This window comes from Callorhinus ursinus, unplaced genomic scaffold (genome assembly GCF_003265705.2).
Source record: "Callorhinus ursinus isolate GAN/ISIS: 27379988/994484 unplaced genomic scaffold, GSC_fseal_2.0 scaffold23, whole genome shotgun sequence".
In the NCBI taxonomy this organism is placed as follows: domain Eukaryota; kingdom Metazoa; phylum Chordata; class Mammalia; order Carnivora; family Otariidae; genus Callorhinus; species Callorhinus ursinus.
In genome coordinates, this window is record NW_027397085.1 from 26,184,950 (window position 1) to 26,202,536 (window position 17,587).

A 17,587-nucleotide genomic window follows, 5' to 3' on the forward strand; every position below is an offset into this window, starting at 1 on the left:
TACAAACAGCTGAAACCACAAATCGGATGCCCAACCAACTGCGCCACTCAGGTGCTCCTTAGATTTCTTTTGTAAAAAGCAACCAAAGTTGACCTCATCAATCCCCTACAGATGGGCATGTAGGTTGCTACTACTAAAACAATGTGATGAACATCCTTGTATATGTATTTCTGTGTACTCCTTAAGTCTTCAGGGTTCTGATTGCCAAATTAGACTAGATTGGGGGTGATTCATCAAATTTGGTTCTACCTCCTAAGTCTCCACCCAAATATAGCATTCAGTTCCTATACCCACTGACTCACTGCTCAGTGGTGTGACTACCTTCCTCTTCACTTTAAAATAGAAGAAAGAGGTCACTGGACTGTTTCCTCATGATCCCACTCAAAAAGAGTTCACAGAACCCATGTTTCTCCCTTTATCTGGAACCAGAGGGGAAATCCCAGGCATTGGGGAATACGATTTCAGAATCAGGCTGTGTTCTCAGGTAGCCCTGAGGTAGCCCCAGAGAAGGAAGGAAACACGTTTTTGGTTCATGAGACACAATCCCAGCTGTCTTCAGTGGGGCTGAGAGGGAAGGGATGTGAGTGTGACAATAAGGACAGTAGCTGAGACAGGCTTCAGGTGGTAGCTGGGGGATGGTGAACACATAGGGCTTTCATCAGCAGTGACTCGGCATTATTATCCTAGCCCACATCCGTCCCTTTACACCACGTCCTTGCTCAGGCCAAGGACAGGATGGAACAGCAGGAACTTTGATTGCTTATCCCCAGCTCAGCCTGACTCATGCAGGACCCCAAGCCAGACCCTTACTGTACCCTGGGGGAAGCTCCAGGGGGCCTGGGTGAAACTAGGGCTGGAAAAAGTTGTCCCTGGGATGTATCTAAGTTGTTTACATATAACTCTATGACCCACAGTGAGCTACCAAACCATTTTAATCTTCAGTTAGCCCATTCCCCTATCTATAAAAAAAAGTAAATGCAACACCAATAGTCCATGCGTTACAACTGTCCTTGAAGGCAGGAGGTATACCGAGTACTTAACAAGAACATGGCATTACATAAGCAGTCAATAAATCTTTGATACTTGCTTCACTGATATCTCCCTCTTGCCTAGCACAGTGCCCGATTCAGAGTAGGTGCTTAATTAAAAATTTTTTCAATGAATGAATGAACAACCTCTTCATTTCTGAAGGGCAGACAGGAAAATTGCAAAATAACCCTCAAGGTCTTTCCAACCTCATGTCACCCTATTCTCTTCTTTACAGTATGGAAGTTTACAGATAATGGAGTTTAGTTGGGTTCATTCAATTCATTTTCTCTCTCTCTCTCTCCCTTCCTTCCTCCCTCTGAGAAAAGATGTTCTATTCCCCCTCGTTTGTCCTCAAGACCCAGCCACATCAAAGAATAAGCTCAGGGCCAAGGTCCTGGAATGCAGCCTCACCTTAGAGTTTCTAAAGCGAAACCAAGTCCTAGGACCATGTAATATCAGAGGAGGGAGGAAAGAAAATTCATTTATTCATTTAATAAATATATATGTGGAATATCTATTGTGTCTAGAAGTGAAACCAAAAGCTTTCTGCTTGGCCTTCATCTACTCTCTTGCCATGCTGGCATCTTCCTCAAACCCTCAAAGCCTGATCTCCAAATGCCTACTGAAAAGGCTTCCTTGTAGGTAGTCCTCAGGTACTCCCCCTGTTAATGCAAGTGCCCTTGCCCCTTCTTGTTCCTCACTACCTCTCTCCCAGCACCTTTCTCAACCTTTGGTTTCCCTCCTCTGCCCCTGATTCTTGCCTTCTGTTATGAGCCTAACCGCATCCCTCCAAAATCCATGTTACAGTTCTAATCCCCTGCACCTCAGAATGTGACTGCATTTGGAGATAGGGTCTTATAAACATTTTATTTATTTATTTATTTGAGAGGGAGAGAGAGAAAGTGAGTGAGCACGAGCGAGGGAAGGGGCAGAGGGGGAGGCAGAGGATCTCAAGCAGACTCTGCACTGAATGCAGAGCCTTATGGAGAGCTCAAACTCATGACCCTGAGATCGTGACCTGAGCTGAGATCAAGAGTCAGATGCTGGGGCGCCTGGGTGGCTCAGTCACTGGGCATCTGCCTTCGGCTGAGGTCATGATCCCAGGGTCCTTGGATCAAGCCCTGCATCCGGCTCCCTGCTCCAGGGGAAGCCTCCTTCTTCCTCCCCCACCCCCCCGCTTGTGTTCCCTCTCTCAGTCTCTCTCTCTCTCTCTCTGTCAAATAGATGGATGAAATCTTTAAAAAAAAAAAAAAAAAAGAGTCAGATGCTCAACCAACTGAGTCACCCAGGTGCCCCTGGAGATAGGATATTTATTTATTTATTTATTTATTTTTAAAGATTTTATTTATTTACTTGAGAGAGAGACAGACAGAGAAAGAGTGAGAGAGAGCATGAGAGTGGGGTGAGGGTCAGAGGGAGAAGAAGACTCCCTGCTCAGCAGGGAGCCTGATGTGGGGCTCGATCCCAGGACTCCAGGATCATGACCTGAGCGGAAAGCAGACACTTAACCAACTGAGCCACCCAGGCGCCCCAGAGAGAGGGTCTTTAAAAAGTAATTAATGAAGCCATTAGGGTGGGCCCTAATCCAATATGACTGGTGGATTTATCAGGACACAGGCAGAGGGCAGACCATGTGAAGACAAGAAGATGGACACCTACAAGCAAAGGAGGGAGGCCTAAGAAGAAACCAACCCTGTTGGTATTTTGATCTATTGTGGGGAAAATAACTTTCTATTGTTTAAGCCACCCAGTCTGTGGTACTTTGTTACAGTAGCCCTAGCAAACTATTACACCCCTGTATTGTAAGTCACAGTCATCACCCCCAAAGATCCCATCCTCTTCTATTAACCCACCTCCATGGCCTAAACTATCATCCCTCCCCTTCCCAATGGCCTACTCAGGTTAACACATCCATACACTGAAACCTGAACTCTCATTCAGATCCCAGCTCCAAATTCCAGCTGCCTACCAGACTAATATGCCTAAATTGTTTTGCCAATCCTGAAACCTCCAGAGGTCTAAAACCACAAAATCCCTGTAGGTCAGCCCAACCACCTTGCTTTACCCATAAGGAAACTGACACACAAAACAAAACCAAACTTGGCTCTCTTCCCGACTTCCCTATTCCTAAAAGCACCATCTATCTGGTCACTCAAAAATGTGGAATCATCTTTTACTCTGCCCTTTTTCCTCCCTCAGAGCCAATCAAGGAACTTCCAATGGATTCCAAAACAAGACAGAGCTAGGGGCACCTCAGAAATGGTCCAAGCAAATACAAATTCTCTCTAAAGGACTACAATTTCAACCAATGCATTCAGGAATGCCCATAAAGTCCTAAGAAACTGGGCCTAAGCTAAAAACCACAAAACACACAAGGAAACAAGGCACCATAAGTGACAATCAGCAGGAACAACAGACCTACATAATCATATCCATAAAAGTATGACATAGAAATTATCAAGTACAGGGGCGTCTGGGTGGCTCAGTCGTTAAGCGTCTGCCTTGTGTTCCCTCTCTCACTGCAAAAAAAAAAAAAAAAAAGAAATTATCAAGTACAGAAAGTGAAAATATCTTTCCTTCTTTCTTTCTTTTCTTTTTTTTTTTTGAGGGGGGGTGCAAGAAGGGGGAGGAGCAGAGGGAGAGGGAGAGAGAGTTTTTTTTTTTTTTTTGAGTAAAGTGACATAAGTTTACTAAGTTAAGATACAGAAAAAGCTCTCAAGAATGAGAGGGGTTCTGACAGTGTTGTCCGGGAGAGAGACAATCTTAAGCAGGCCCCATATTTCAGCTCAGCACCTGACTCTGGGCTCAATCTCATGACCCTGAGATCATGACCTGAGCCAAAATCAAGAGTTGGATGCCTCACCGACTGAGCCACCCAGGTGCCCGTATTTCAAGAAATAAATGTGAGCCTCAAATATATGAGCCAGGGGTAAAAGACTAAAAAAGTAGCCAAGCCAATTTTGAAAAACATTAAAACTAAGATGAATCCAGTAGCAGATTAGATACTGTTAAAGGCAGAATTAATTTACTAGAAAATGGATCTGAAGAAATCTAAAAAGTGACCCAAAAATAGAGAGATGAAGAATACAAAGAACTATATATGTGACATTGGAGGATAGAATAAGATGGTCTAATATATATTTAATTGTATTTACCGAAGAAAATGAAGGAAAGAATAAGAAAGAGGAGTGTTTGTAGAGTTAGGACCAGGACTAGAGTGAAGTGAGTGAGGTACCTAGGGCATAAAATTTATTTTAGACACTCATTCTCAGGGCCAATTCTGCATTTACACAAGCTCAAGAATGAGTGTCTCCTAACACTTCACACTGGTGCTGGCCATGCTGAGAATTTTTCCAAATTGCTGTAAGACAGCAAACTCTGGATTCAGAAGTCCCAAGAAGGATGAAGAAAAACATATTCACAACTACTTACATCATAGTGAAACTGCAAGGGCCTGGGACAAATATAGGTCAATAACAAAGAAACCGAAGTAGACTGATGGTAGACTTCCCAGCAGCCACAATGCGAACCAGAAGGGTATCTTCAATGTGCTGAGACAGAGTAACTGTTGTTGGAGAATTTTATTCAAGAACTTGAATATGGGGGCGCCTGGGTGGCTCAGTCGGTTAAGCGGCTGCCTTCTGCTCAGGTCATGATCCTGGGGTCCTGGGATCGAGCCCCACGTCTGGCTCCCTGCTCAGTGGAGAGCCTGCTTCTCCCTCTCCCTCTGCCTGCCACTCTGCCTACTTGTGCTCTCTATCTCTCTGTCAAATAAATAAATAAAATCTTTAAAAAAAAAAAAAAAAGAACTTGAATATGAGGGTGAAAGGAAGTAAATTTCAAACCAATGAAAACTGAGAGAATTTACTACCAACAGACACTGAAGGAAATTCTGAAGGATGAATTTCAGGCAGAAAGAAAGCAATCTCACACACTCTTATAAGAAGGAACAGTGAACAAAGAGATTAGTGGTTCTGCAAGCCACCAATGAACAATATTTGACCATAAAAGAAATAATAATGTCTCATCTCTCCTGAAAAAATGAAAAAAATTAAAAATTTAAAAAGATAGAATGAAAAGACTGAACTAGAGCAGACTATAAAGGGGGTAGGTAGAGACTTAAGGATTTAAGTTAATTTAAGGTCCTTGTATTAAATTGTTTAAGAGGGTAAAAACTGTGATTAATTTTTAAATATCTAGGGGATCCACTAAAAGAATAGAGAGACTGTAACTTCCATGGCAATCAATAGGAAAGAATGGGATAACTAAAAAACAAAACAAAACAAAAAACAAACAAATAAACAAAACAAAACAACTCAGTCCACAGGACGAGAAAGTAGAAGGAAAAGCAGAAATAAAAACCAGCACCTAGGGGAGGCTATGCACGTATTGGGGTAGGGAGTATATGGGAAATCTCTGTACTTTCCTCTCATTTTTGTTAAAAATCTTTTTTTCAAAAAGATTTTATTTACTTATTTGAGAGAAAGAGAGACAGAGATAGTACCAGCGGGGAGGAGAGGGAGAAGCAGCCTCCATGCTGAGCAGGAGCCCACCTCAGGGTTCGATCCCAGGACTCTGGGATCATGACCTGAGTGGAAGGCTGATGCTTAAACGGAGCCCCCCAGGTGCCCCTCATTTTTGTTATAAATCTAAAACTGCTCGGGGTGCCTGGGTGGCTCCGTCAATTAAATATCTGCCTTCCGCTCAGGTCATGATCCCAGGGTCTTGGGATCAAGCCCCACATCGGGCTCCCTGCTCAGCGGGGAGTCTGCTTCTCCCTCTCCCTCTGCCCCTCTCCCTGCTCATGCTCTCTTGCTCTCTCTCAAATAAATAAATAAAATCTTTAAAAAAAATTCTAAAACTGCTCTAAAAAGTCATCTTAACACATATATACACATGACAAATAGCACAAAATAAGACAGAAAGAAATCTAACTAATTCAATCATTTTCAGTTCTCGTATAAATACATGCAAATTGAAATGTACTGTTCTGCATTGAAAAGACAAAGCTTGTCAGGGTGGCTAAAAACCAAATCCAGTAATATGTGCTTGTTACAAGTAAAACAAAGGAGTTTAAGTAACCGCTAAAGTTTCCTCCTGCTTCATCCAGCCAATGTGATTGCCCCATAAAGTCAAACAGAATAAATTTGGTCATCTGAGGAGAGTTTGATAAAGGAACTATTTGCAAACAGTTGGCTGGACCATAAGGAAACCACACGGATAGTGCGACACCCTGGAACTGGGAAAAACTGGCCTCCGATATCACCTCTAGGACAGAATGACATAGTCCCTAACACACACACTCACACACATACATCCCACAGCTTCAAGACTTTTAATAGTATCCCGTGGTCCTTAAGAAGGATCAAACTGCACATCCTTACAGAGCCTCCGAAGCCTTCTATGATCTGACCCCTCCCCCCTATCTCTAGCTGTTTCTGGGCTCAGAGTCCACTGGATTTTCAATCCTTTAGTCACAGTGGCTTTCTCTTACAACCTTGGGTTCACCATGCCTGCTCCCTCCCATCTGAGGACCTTTGTGTGTGCTGTTCTCGGCCTGGAATACTTCTTACCAGCCATCCTTTTGGGCTGAGCTCAGGTACCACTAGATACTAGAGGAACTTTCCCAAAGCCCCGGCCTCCATTATATATCTTCAGGGCATTGATACCTCTCCTGCCGAGCATGGATCATTGGTGTCACTTTGTATTTATACTTGTGCAGTTGTTTAATAAATGTTTGTCTCACTAGACTGGAAGCTCCATAAGGGTAAGAATGGCACTCTTTATAAAAATTCACATCTGTGTAGTGCCTGGCACCTGGCGCCTAGCAGAAGCTCAATCAATACTGATGAATAAAGGAACGAAAACATCCCCACTAAGAGAAGGGCACTTTGCCCAGAAACAAGTGTTCCATACCCTAAGAAGTTTTCCCCAGTTTCATCACACAATTTGCATTCATTCATTCACAGATTACTTACTTGCTCTTTCTCTGTGTCAGAGAAAATTAAACACAGCCACCTTCAAAGGCCTTTCCTGAACATAAAAACACTCCCTAGGTTGTTTATATGGCAAGAACATGGTAGGAAAGCCTCCAAGCCAAGGCAGTGGATGGGATCTCAGTAAACCTGGTGGACACTCAAGGTGGAAGACAGGGAACGCCTCCCCATTCTTGACCCATTAGACCCAGAGCAAAGGCAGATGGATTAACAATCCACCATGAGCCTTTCCAAGGGCCCTAAATGGTGGATGGGGCCACAGCCAATGGTACCCAAGTGACTGAACTCTGGGCATTTTGTCAAAATGGGGCTAAAGGAGTTGAGTTTGGTTGGCTTCAGACAATTGCTGACCAAAGAGAAAATCTTCTGCCTTAAAATTCCCATTTGGGGAAAGGGACAACAAAAAGCAGTTCCTTTGATTAATAAAATTTACAATCCTGTTCCCTGATTTGGTTGACTTTACACATGGATGGTAATGGCTTCCTGATCCTCAATGAGGATGAAAATTTTTAGATTCTTTAAAAGTATCAATAATAGGGGCACCTGGGTGGCTCAGTCGGTTAAGCGGCTGCCTTAGGCTCAGGTCATGATCCCAGGGTCCTGGGAGCGAGCCCCCCCGTCAGGCTCCCTGCTCCATGGAGAGCCTGCTTCTCCCTCTCCCTCTGCCTGCCGCTCTGCCTATCTGTGCTCTCTCTATGGCTCTGTCAAATAAATAAATAAAATCTTTAAAAAAAAGAGTATCAATAATAATAATAGCAGTAGCAGCTACTAATATTTACCAAATATCACTCTATGCCAGACTAAGACTCTGTGCTAAGTTTATATATATATAAACTTGAGGATATACACATATGAGGATATACATATATATAAAATCTTTTAATCTTCATGTAAATTAGCTCATGGTGGTCTCCTGCTTAAGACTCTTCAATGATTTCCACTGATATTAGAATGAAATGCGGAGTGCCTGTGACTCAAGTCAGTGGAGTATGCAACTCTTGATCTTGGGGTTGTGTGAGTTTGAGCCCCATGTTGGGTGCAGAGATTACTTAAAAATGAAAAAACTTAGAAAAAAAAATAAGGGGCATCTAGGGTGGCTCAGTCTATTAAGTGTCCAACTCTTGATTTCAGCTCAATCATGACCTTAGAATCGTGAGATCAAGCCCCGCATTGGGCTCGGCACTCAGCAGAGACTCTGCCTGGGATCCTCCCTCCCTCTCTCTCTGTCCCTCCCCCTCACTGACCGCTCCCTCTCTCTCTCTCTCTCTCTCAGATAAATCTTTAAAAAAATAATTTAAGGGGAGCCCGGGTGGCTCAGTCGTTAAGCGTCTGCCTTCCACTCAGGTCATGATCCCAGGGTCCTGGGATCGAGCCCCGCATCGGGCTCCCTGCTCCGTGGGAAGCCTGCTTCTCCCTCTCCTGCTCCCCCTGCTTGTGTTCCCTCTCTCGCTGTGTCCCTCTCTGTCAAATAAATAAATAAATAAAATCTTAAAAATAATAATAATAATTTAAAAATTAAAAAATAAATAAATAAAACGCAAACTCCTTACCACAGCCTTCACGGCTGTACATGACCTGGCCCCTGCCTATTTCTGCTGCTGTACCCCAAACTGCCCACCATTAGTCAGTTAGCTCCAGCAGGATCAACCTTCTTTCTGCAACTCACATACACCAAACTTGTTCCTACCTCATGGCCTTGGCACCAGTTGGCCCTTCTGCACGGAGTGCTCTTCCCTCAGAGCCACCCACAGCTGCCTTCTTCTGATCATCTGGGTCCCAGCTCAATCACTACCACCCCGAATCCCCTAGGACCCTCCCCCCATCGCTTGGTCAGAGCACCCTGTTTTACTGCCTCCACAGCATCCACAGAGTATCACTATCTGAAATTATCTTAATTATTTGCTTCATTATTATCTGCCTCCTCTAACTAGAACATACATTCCATGAGGGCAAAGCCTCAGCTGTCTTGTTCACCCCTGAATTCTCAGTGTCCAGAACAAAGCAGCACACAGGAGGCATTCCACAAATGGTTTTCAAGTAAAGGAATAGGTAAAAGACCCTGCGAGATAAGAACTACTATGCTTAACTGATTTTACAGATAAAGAACTTAAGGCCTAGTGATGTTGGGTGACTTGCCCAAGGTCACAGAGATGGCAGGTAAATAGAGGTGCTGAGTAACAATTGAACCCACTTGTGCTCTTAATCACTACACAGATTGAGACTCATCCCATGAATCATGCCATGATTATCTCCCCTCTATTCATTCTTTTTTTTAAGATTTATTTATTTTAGGGAGAGAGAGAGCGTGCACGAGAGAGCACGAGTGGGAGGGGAAGGGGGAAAGAGAATCTCAAGCAGACTCCATGCTGAGCACAAAGCCCCATGTGGGGCTCAATCTCACAACCCTGAGATCACGACAACCTGAGCAGAAACCAAGAGTCAGACTCTTAAACAGCTGTGCCACCCAGGGGCCCCTCCCCTATACTCATTCTTTGCATAGAACCTGGCCCAAGAGCTAGGCAGAAACATGTTAAAGCAGTACAGAGAGTGTGAATTACTATAACCACTGGGATAACTGGAAGTACTCACTAAAGCTAAGCCAGTCCTCACTGTATATCGACAGATACACAAACATGTGGTCAATAAAAGTCACGTACAGAACTATTAACAGAAGCAACATTCTTTTTTTTTTAAGATTTTAAGTAATCTCTACACCCAACATGGGGCTTGAACTCACAACCCCAAATTCATGAGTCGCATGCTCCACAAACTGAGCCAGCAGTATTCTTTTTTTTTTAATTTTTATTTATTTATTCTTTTTGAGTAGACTCCATGCCCAACGTGGGCTTCGAACTCAGGACCGAGAGGTCAAGAGTCACATGCTCTACGCACTGAGCCAGCCAGGGGCCCCCAAGAAGCAGTATTCTTAAAAGTAAACACTGGAGGGGTATCTGAGTGGCTCAGTCAGTTAAGCATCTGACTTCGGCTTAGGTCATGATCTCAGGGTCCTGGGATCGAGCCCTGGGATCAAGCCCCACATCAGGGCCTGCACTCAGTGGGGAGTCTGCTTGTCCCTCTCCCTCTGCCCCTTCCCCCAGCTTGTGCTCTCTATGTCAAAAAATAATATAAAATCTAGGGGGGTGGGGGGATGGGTTAGCCTGGTGATGGGTATTGAGGAGGGCACGTTCTGCATGGAGCACTGGGTGTTATGAACAAACAATGAATCATGGAACACTGCATCAAAAACTAATGATGTAATATATGGTGATTAACATAACAATAAAAACTCAAATAAATAAATAAATAAAAATAATATAAAATCTTAAAAAAAGTAAACACTGGAAACTATATATATATATCCATCAAAAATAGTATGAATAAATATACTGCAATACAATTATATAGCAGAATAGTATACAGCAATAAAAAAGAAACTACAACTACATGCAACCACATGGAAGAATCTCACACACAAAAAAGTATCTACTATATAATTCCATTTATAGAAAGGTCAAAAAAATAGACATTAATCTATGGTGCTAAAAGTCAAGATAGTGATTACTGTTGTGGGTAGAGGTGGGGTATAGTGGTGGTTAGGGATCGGAAGAGCATGAATGTGGCTTCCAGAACACCGGTAGTGTTTTCTTTCTTGACCTGTCCACTAATTTCACAGTCGTGTTCATTTTGGGAAAATTCACTGAGTTGTACACTTGACTTATACAGTTTTCTGAATGTTGAATCACATGAAATTTATGTTGAATTGCACAAAATTGCCATCTTTGTACATGAAAAGTGGCTGAATATCGGCAATTTCATGTGGTTCAACTAATATGTTATACTTATTTTTTTTAAGATTTTATTTGTGGGACGCCTGGGTGGCTCAGTTGTTAAGCGTCTGCCTTCGGCTCAGATCATGATCTCGGGGTCCTGGGATCGAGCCCCACATCTTTATCTATTTTTTCTTTTTTTTAAAAGATTTTTATTTATTTAACAGAGACACAGTGAGAGAGGGAACACCAGCAGGGGGAGTGGGAGAGGGAGAAGCGGGCTTCCCGCTGAGCAGGGAGCTGGATGCTGGGCTCGATCCCAGGACTCTGAGATCATGATCTGAGCCAAAGGCAGATGCTTAACGACTGAGCCACCCAGGTGCCCCTAATATGTTCTACTTTAAAAAAAAAAAAAAAAGATTACTTAAGAAAAAAATATCCTATCCGGTTGAATTGCTTTGTACACAGATCTGTTGAGAAAGAGCCTGTGCCTTCCAAGGGTTCCTTGGCAGGTGGTAAACAGGCTCAGGATGGTTGTAAATTCTTCCCCAGGGCCTGAGGCTGGTGCACTTGGCTGTGTACTCCAGAGTCCAGAGCCTGGGCCAAGCCCCGGTGTGATGCAAGTCAGCTGGAGGAGGCCAGAATGTCCTAGAGCAGAGATGAGCAACTCCACCCCAAGGCCCAAGGCGTCAGTATTCCTGAAACACACCAGTTCTCGCCTGCCCTACTCTCTGCACTCAGGGTGCCCTCCTTGCTGAGCAATTCCATGGCTCTTGCTCTTCAGCCTTCAGAGGGCCCAGAGATGCTTTCCCTGACCTCCCTAAAGGGGCCAGCTCCATCCCCCAGTCGCTGTCACATCCCTTTGTTATTCCCTTTGTAGATTTTTTTTTTTAAAGATTTTATTTATTTGACAGAGAGAGACACAGCGAGAGAGGGAACACAAGCAGGGGGAATGGGAGAGGGAGAAGCAGGCTTCCCGTGGAGCAGGGAGCCCGATGCGGGGCTCGATCTCGGGACCCTGGGATCATGACCTGAGCCAAAGGCAGAAGCTTAAGGACTGAGCCACCCAGGCGCCCCTCCCTTTGTAGATTTTACCAACATCTAATATTGTTATTATTTGGGTGTTTACTTCTGATAATCTGCCACCACCATTAGACTAAGCTTTATTAGAACAGGGGATTCCTAGAACTTCTTTACTGTTGTAACCTCAGGGCCTGGCATGGCACCTGCAACCTAGAAAGTGTTGAATGAATGAGTGAGTGAACGAATAAATGACCAAAAGAAGTGGCATCAATGGAAGTCAGGGGAGAAAAGGTGGCCCAAAGCACAACTGTCAAGTCAGAAAGAAGGACACAGCCCCCATCACCCTCATGATGAAAGATGAGCCTCCAGAAAGTTGCCGACCCCCCAAGTCTAGACATCCATTCTTTATCCTTGTGTTTTCCCAGGGTCCCCATTCTGTTGTATGAAGGACAGAGGCATTTATGAGGTATTTACTGGACCATTTTACAGAGTAGGAATGAATCATCCTGCCCATTATATAGATATGATTGAGGGCGGAAAGGATCAGTAACTCACCTGAGATCCATCAACAGTTAAGTGTCCATTTACTTTGGACAAAGTCTAAGACTGTTTATTTCTAAAGCCAGACCTTGCCAACCACTATATCACCTGATTTTTCAATGTTACTAGGGAATTTCTGTGATTTGCCAGCAAGGACCAAGAGGGCTACTCTTGGCCATTTTTTTTCCCTTCTCTTTCTGTTCACTGCTCTCAATGGTTGCTTTAGATTTAGCTGCCACTCCTGAAATGAACAGTGTGCTTGTATTTTATGTGAATTTGAACTAAGGCAAATCTGAACTGTGCCACAGAAATATATTCACAAAAATCTTGACTCAGTAGCCAAAACTGATAGCATGCAAATCTGACTTCACAGTCACACCCTATGAGGAAATTGTTCTTGAATTACGTGAGGTCTTCTGGAATGCTTCTTTTTCATACCATTCCACTGCCCTGCTCAGCAAACAGTGAAAACCAAGGGTCTTGGAGATAAAATGGGGCAAAGGAAGCTAGAGAGCTGTATTATCACAACCAAGTTAAAATCTTTAAAATATTCCTGTTACACAGATTAATTTGAGGACCACAAAAACGTGCACTTGGCTCTGAGCTAAGTTACTTGGAAAACATCACATTTAGTGCTCACAACTCTCTGAAGCAGATACTATAACTATCATCCCCTTTTTTACAATAGAGGCTTGAAGAGATTAAGAAATGCAAAGTCACCAAGTGCTTGATACAACAGAATCATCATTTAGCATACATTCAGCCTTCTATCACACGTGCACTACCGCTGAAATTCAAGCATCTATATTGGCCATGGTTAAAGTCAACTCTTGGGTCAACTGTCTGAGATACCCAGCCAAACAGCTGAAAATACCGTAACTTTCGTCCTGCAAAATTGTACCAGTTAAAGCAGTGATTACAGCCACAGTATTGTTTTAACTGTTTATTAACAATGAAAACCTTGTTTACAGTTTATTTTTCTCTTTCTGAGGTTTTGATCCACCCACATAAAGGGACTCCTCTTAAAACTCTAACTCATTCCTTGCATCAAAATGGCCGGGTATTGTGAATAATGACCTAAATGCATATTTGGCATTTACAATTTGCCAGATGCTGTTCTAAGTGCTTTGTGTACATTTTTCCATTCAGTTTCCACTCAACCCTCTGCAGTAAGTGCTACTATTAGTTTTCAGATTGCAGAGGAGGAAACTGAGGCACATAAAGTTTGGATCACTTGTCCAAGGCTAGGGAGCTTGTAAGGGTGGGACTGAACTCAGCAGTCTGTGGTGAGTGTCTGCACATCTGTCTTTCATGGTCTCCAGCCTTCAAAGCTGAAACAAATGAACACACTGAGCCAGAAAGCCCAGGAGCTAGGGCCAGAACAGAGCTCTAACTCAGGCCTGACATACCCTCCCTTCCTCAAAGGACTAGGGTACCCGGAGCTATCTTCAGTTGCTCTAATAGTCCTTGAGACTTCTTTCCGCTTCTGAGCCTTCTGCCACTGAGCCCAGCTTGGCAGAGAATGCATTCTGCAGATCTGAGCTGCCGGGAAGCTTCTTCAGAGCCCCTAGGCTGTGTCCCCCTACTTTGCTCTCTGCACTCTCTATCGCATCACTGATGTTAACTGTAATTAAATCAGTCTTCGATCAATGGTTTGTTTAATGTCTTATGTCTCCTACTTGACTACGGGGGAGGCAGGTGATCTGTTTGGGTTGAAGGGCTTGGCTTCCAGTGCTTAGTATGTGCAATAAGGTTGAGAAATGTCAAGTGAACAAAGAAATGAATGAGGGCGCTGATGAAGATTATAGGGGAAAGCACACTCTGCCCCCACCCTGCCCCGGCCCCCTTACCACTGACTGAGAGCTCTATAAAGGCAAAAATTGGTCTCCCTTTTATCACTATAACCCCAACACCTGGCACTGTGCCTGACTCACAGGAAGTGCATAATAATTTTTGGTGGAATTAAATAATTAAAACATAGCCTCTGATTTCTTATTTGACAAAGAGGGAGAGTAAGACCCAGAACACAGCTTTTTAAAGCAACAGTCCATATGAAAACATGCTGAGCGCAGGCACAACACACAGTAAGTGTTCCATGAATGTCTGTCATTCAGTTGGAATTCCTGCCTCTCCTGATGCCCACTAACTCAGCTTCCAGGTCTTGGCAAGGCCAGGGGCTTAACAAGAGGGCCAAGCCCAGAAGTGAACCCCCTCGCCTCCCCTGGCCATGATCTGGTAGGGGTGAAGATGTTTACATTGAAACTGGGGTGAGAGGACTGTAATTAGCACAAGCAGGAACACAGGGCCATTAGGATCTGCCTCTGGCATAAAAGTTATACCTGGGCAGGAGACAGCCCCTTAGGAGTAAACAAAGTCAGATGAAGTAGAAGAGAAAAAAAAGCACAGGCCTACTGGCCACCCAATCCAAAAGAACAAATATGGTACCATCAGCCTGTCAGGAGCAAACATCCTGCATTCCCCTGTCACTCTGTCCCCTCACCCCCAGCCACCAGCCTCTGGGCTGCTGCAGAGGTTTAGAACACAAACCAGAATGTGTCATGACGCTGCTTGAAACCCTTGAGAGGTTAATATCTGAACTCCTCACCAGGCCAACTTCCACCTTGTTTGCCAAGCTGTGGCCGCAGAGTCCTACCATCAGCACTTCCACGTCAGGCCTTTCCCAGGCCCCACACAGGGCTTCTACCCAGGCTCCCTCAGCCCCACCTGTCTCCTCAACCTCCCTCAGGCTCACAGCTTCTCAGATTTCAGGTCTCAACACAGACCCCCTCCCAGCACTTAGCACAGCCTCAAATTGCGAGGTCTGTCTGTCTCCTCAAAAGATGGTGAGCTTCACAAGGGCAGGGAACACCGTCTGTCTCTCACCACTGAGTCCCCAGAGTCAGGGTAGGCTCCTAACAGAATATGTGAATGCATGCATGCATGAATGAACACATGCACACACTTCTCATAACACTTGCTCCAAACCTCTCTTTAGGTTCCAAGTAGAGGCAGAATATAATCCTCACTCACCTCCCAGACACTCTGAATCACACTCTGCTTACAAATCAGGGGCTCTACCCAGCCCAGGCCTGGGGGCTCCTCCATTCTCTCCACCATATCACCAGGCCTGTGGTGTCTTCATCTCATCCTTCAGTAAAGCTGAGAAAAGACCAGGAATGGAACCCCATATGTCTCTTGGCTAATTCCTCTAAATAAAGGACACAGGACAGCAAACACACACTACCACCACCATCTTGCTTTCCTTTGATAGTTTAGGAAGGATGTATTTACTGCCATCCTTTTAATTGTTCAAGCAAGTCCCAGAGTGAGCACTGGCTGCAAAATTACTACTCCAACTTCCCTTGTTTAATGTGCTTAAATGACTTAACAAAAAAACAGGTTTTGTGTTTGTGATGCCAAGAAGGGGTGGTAGCAAAGGAGAGAGTTAGGTTGCAAAGATCTGGAAAATCAGCTCTACATTTACTAGATCTTCCATTGAGCAGGTTTAGGACTCTTGCCCTCAATTTCCTTCTACCTCTGACAAATGGGAATGATGAGACCAGCAAAGGTCATCCTAAACAACTGTACTAGTAAAGAGTTTTTCTTTTGGCTTTAAGTTAAGGTCTTAGCCTTGAAAGACTGTGGTCCTCTAGGGGAGGGGGGGGTCTGCCCCCAAGAGCTAAGTAAGTAAATCACATTGCAAAAATACCTCTGAGTAGCAAGAAGACATTTTAGACTGAGACTCTATGACCCCGAGTCCTGGTCTGGGTTTGCAAAATGTCCCTTCACGGCCCATCTCCAGAGCCCCAGACCCAGCTCCAGCCCAAGGCCAGACCTGTGACCTGGACTGGAAGCCTTTCATTGGCTCCTCGGCAGCCAAGCGCAGTCCTTCCGTGGTGTAGAAAGAAAACGACAGCTCACAACCTCGCGGTCAAGCCAGAACACCAGCAAGACAAACTTACCGGGGATTCAGGCCCTGGCCTAGCTCTTATTCAGGCATCAAAGCCATCCACATCCCCCCTGCCCCCCTCCGCCCCCCCCTCCCCTCCCAGGCTACAGTCTCCTCCGTTCCTGGGCGGAGCTGGGCCTGCGGCTGTTGTGAAGGCTCCCAGCCTTCCCGGAGTCAGGCCTAATGGCGGGGGCTTTTCTTTTCAACAGCCTGAGCTGATGCGATACCCCCCACCCCACACAGCATTATTAACTGCAAAGAAAGGATCCCTGGCCATTTCCATTTCCTCTGCGGCTCCAGAACCCTGTTGTTATTTAATCCCAAGGCCACTCCCGCAGCATCCTCTGCTAGGCCGGCTCCACCCATCCACCTGGCTAATTCTGGGCAGTTCCCGCTTCCCCGGAGGGTAGCTGATGGGGGTGAGTGGGGATAGGCTCCCACTGCAGCAAAGGGCCGTCGCCTTCGGTGGACAGAGGCTCCTCAGGCCCGCGTCCCGTGAGAGTTGGGAAATGCAAAGGGGTGCAGAGGGGAGCAGCTAGTCTGGGCAGCCTAGGGCGGGCAGGCGCCAAGGCACTGAGGACATCACACTGGGGTATGGCGGGGGGTAAGCGGCGCTGTGAGGCTAGAGCCCGGCCTCTAGCTGAGGTGCCAGCATCGGCCCGGGGACAGGGGGTACTGGAGATGGAAGAGGCCTAGGCCCTGTCGCTGTCCACACCCAAGAAATGGTGGAGTGGGGGTGGGGTGGTCTGTACTCACTCAAGGAAGATTCAGTCTTAGGAATGTAACCAGATTCATTCAAGCAACCCCCACAATGCCCTTCCTTGCTATGGACATTTGACGTTTTCTTAATTTTTGGTAAGCGCAGCTTCAAGACCCCTCCCCGCGACGCCCCTAGGCTAGAGAAAGATAAGGCCCCCCGCAAGGGTCTTCCCGTCTCCCGCCCCGCCCCCCACCCCTGCGGCGGGTCGAGATCCCCCGATCTAGGTGAGTCCTCCCCCCCCAGCACTCGACCCAGGATTCAGAGGCCGCAGTGCCCCCCGCCCCGTAACGACACTGACGGTTTCTGCCCAGGCCCGCAGTGGCGTGAAGGTGGCCTTTACCTCCTCTCGCAGGCTGGGAGGGGGTACAGCCCGCGCAGCTGAGCCAGCTGCAGCAGTCGCCGCCGCCCTCCATTCATTAAAAAAAAAAAAAAAAAAAAAGACAACAACAACCTCCACCCCTTTTTGTAAAAGAACGACGGCCTCTGGAGGAGCTAGAGTCAGCCCCAGCAACCAGGGGTTAAG

The 17,587-nt window shown here is 45.4% G+C and overlaps 1 long non-coding RNA gene across 1 annotated transcript in view; it reads right to left on the bottom strand.

Annotated features, from left to right (window-relative positions):
* The window catches only part of LOC141374906 (uncharacterized), a 366,943-nt gene extending 349,397 nt beyond the window's left edge, over positions 1-17,546 (bottom strand). Inside the window, exon 1 of the long non-coding RNA XR_012382109.1 lies at positions 17,405-17,546. This is a non-coding gene — a long non-coding RNA (uncharacterized lncRNA). The remainder of the gene's footprint in view (positions 1-17,404) is intronic.
* Positions 17,547-17,587: the final 41 nt, after the last annotated feature.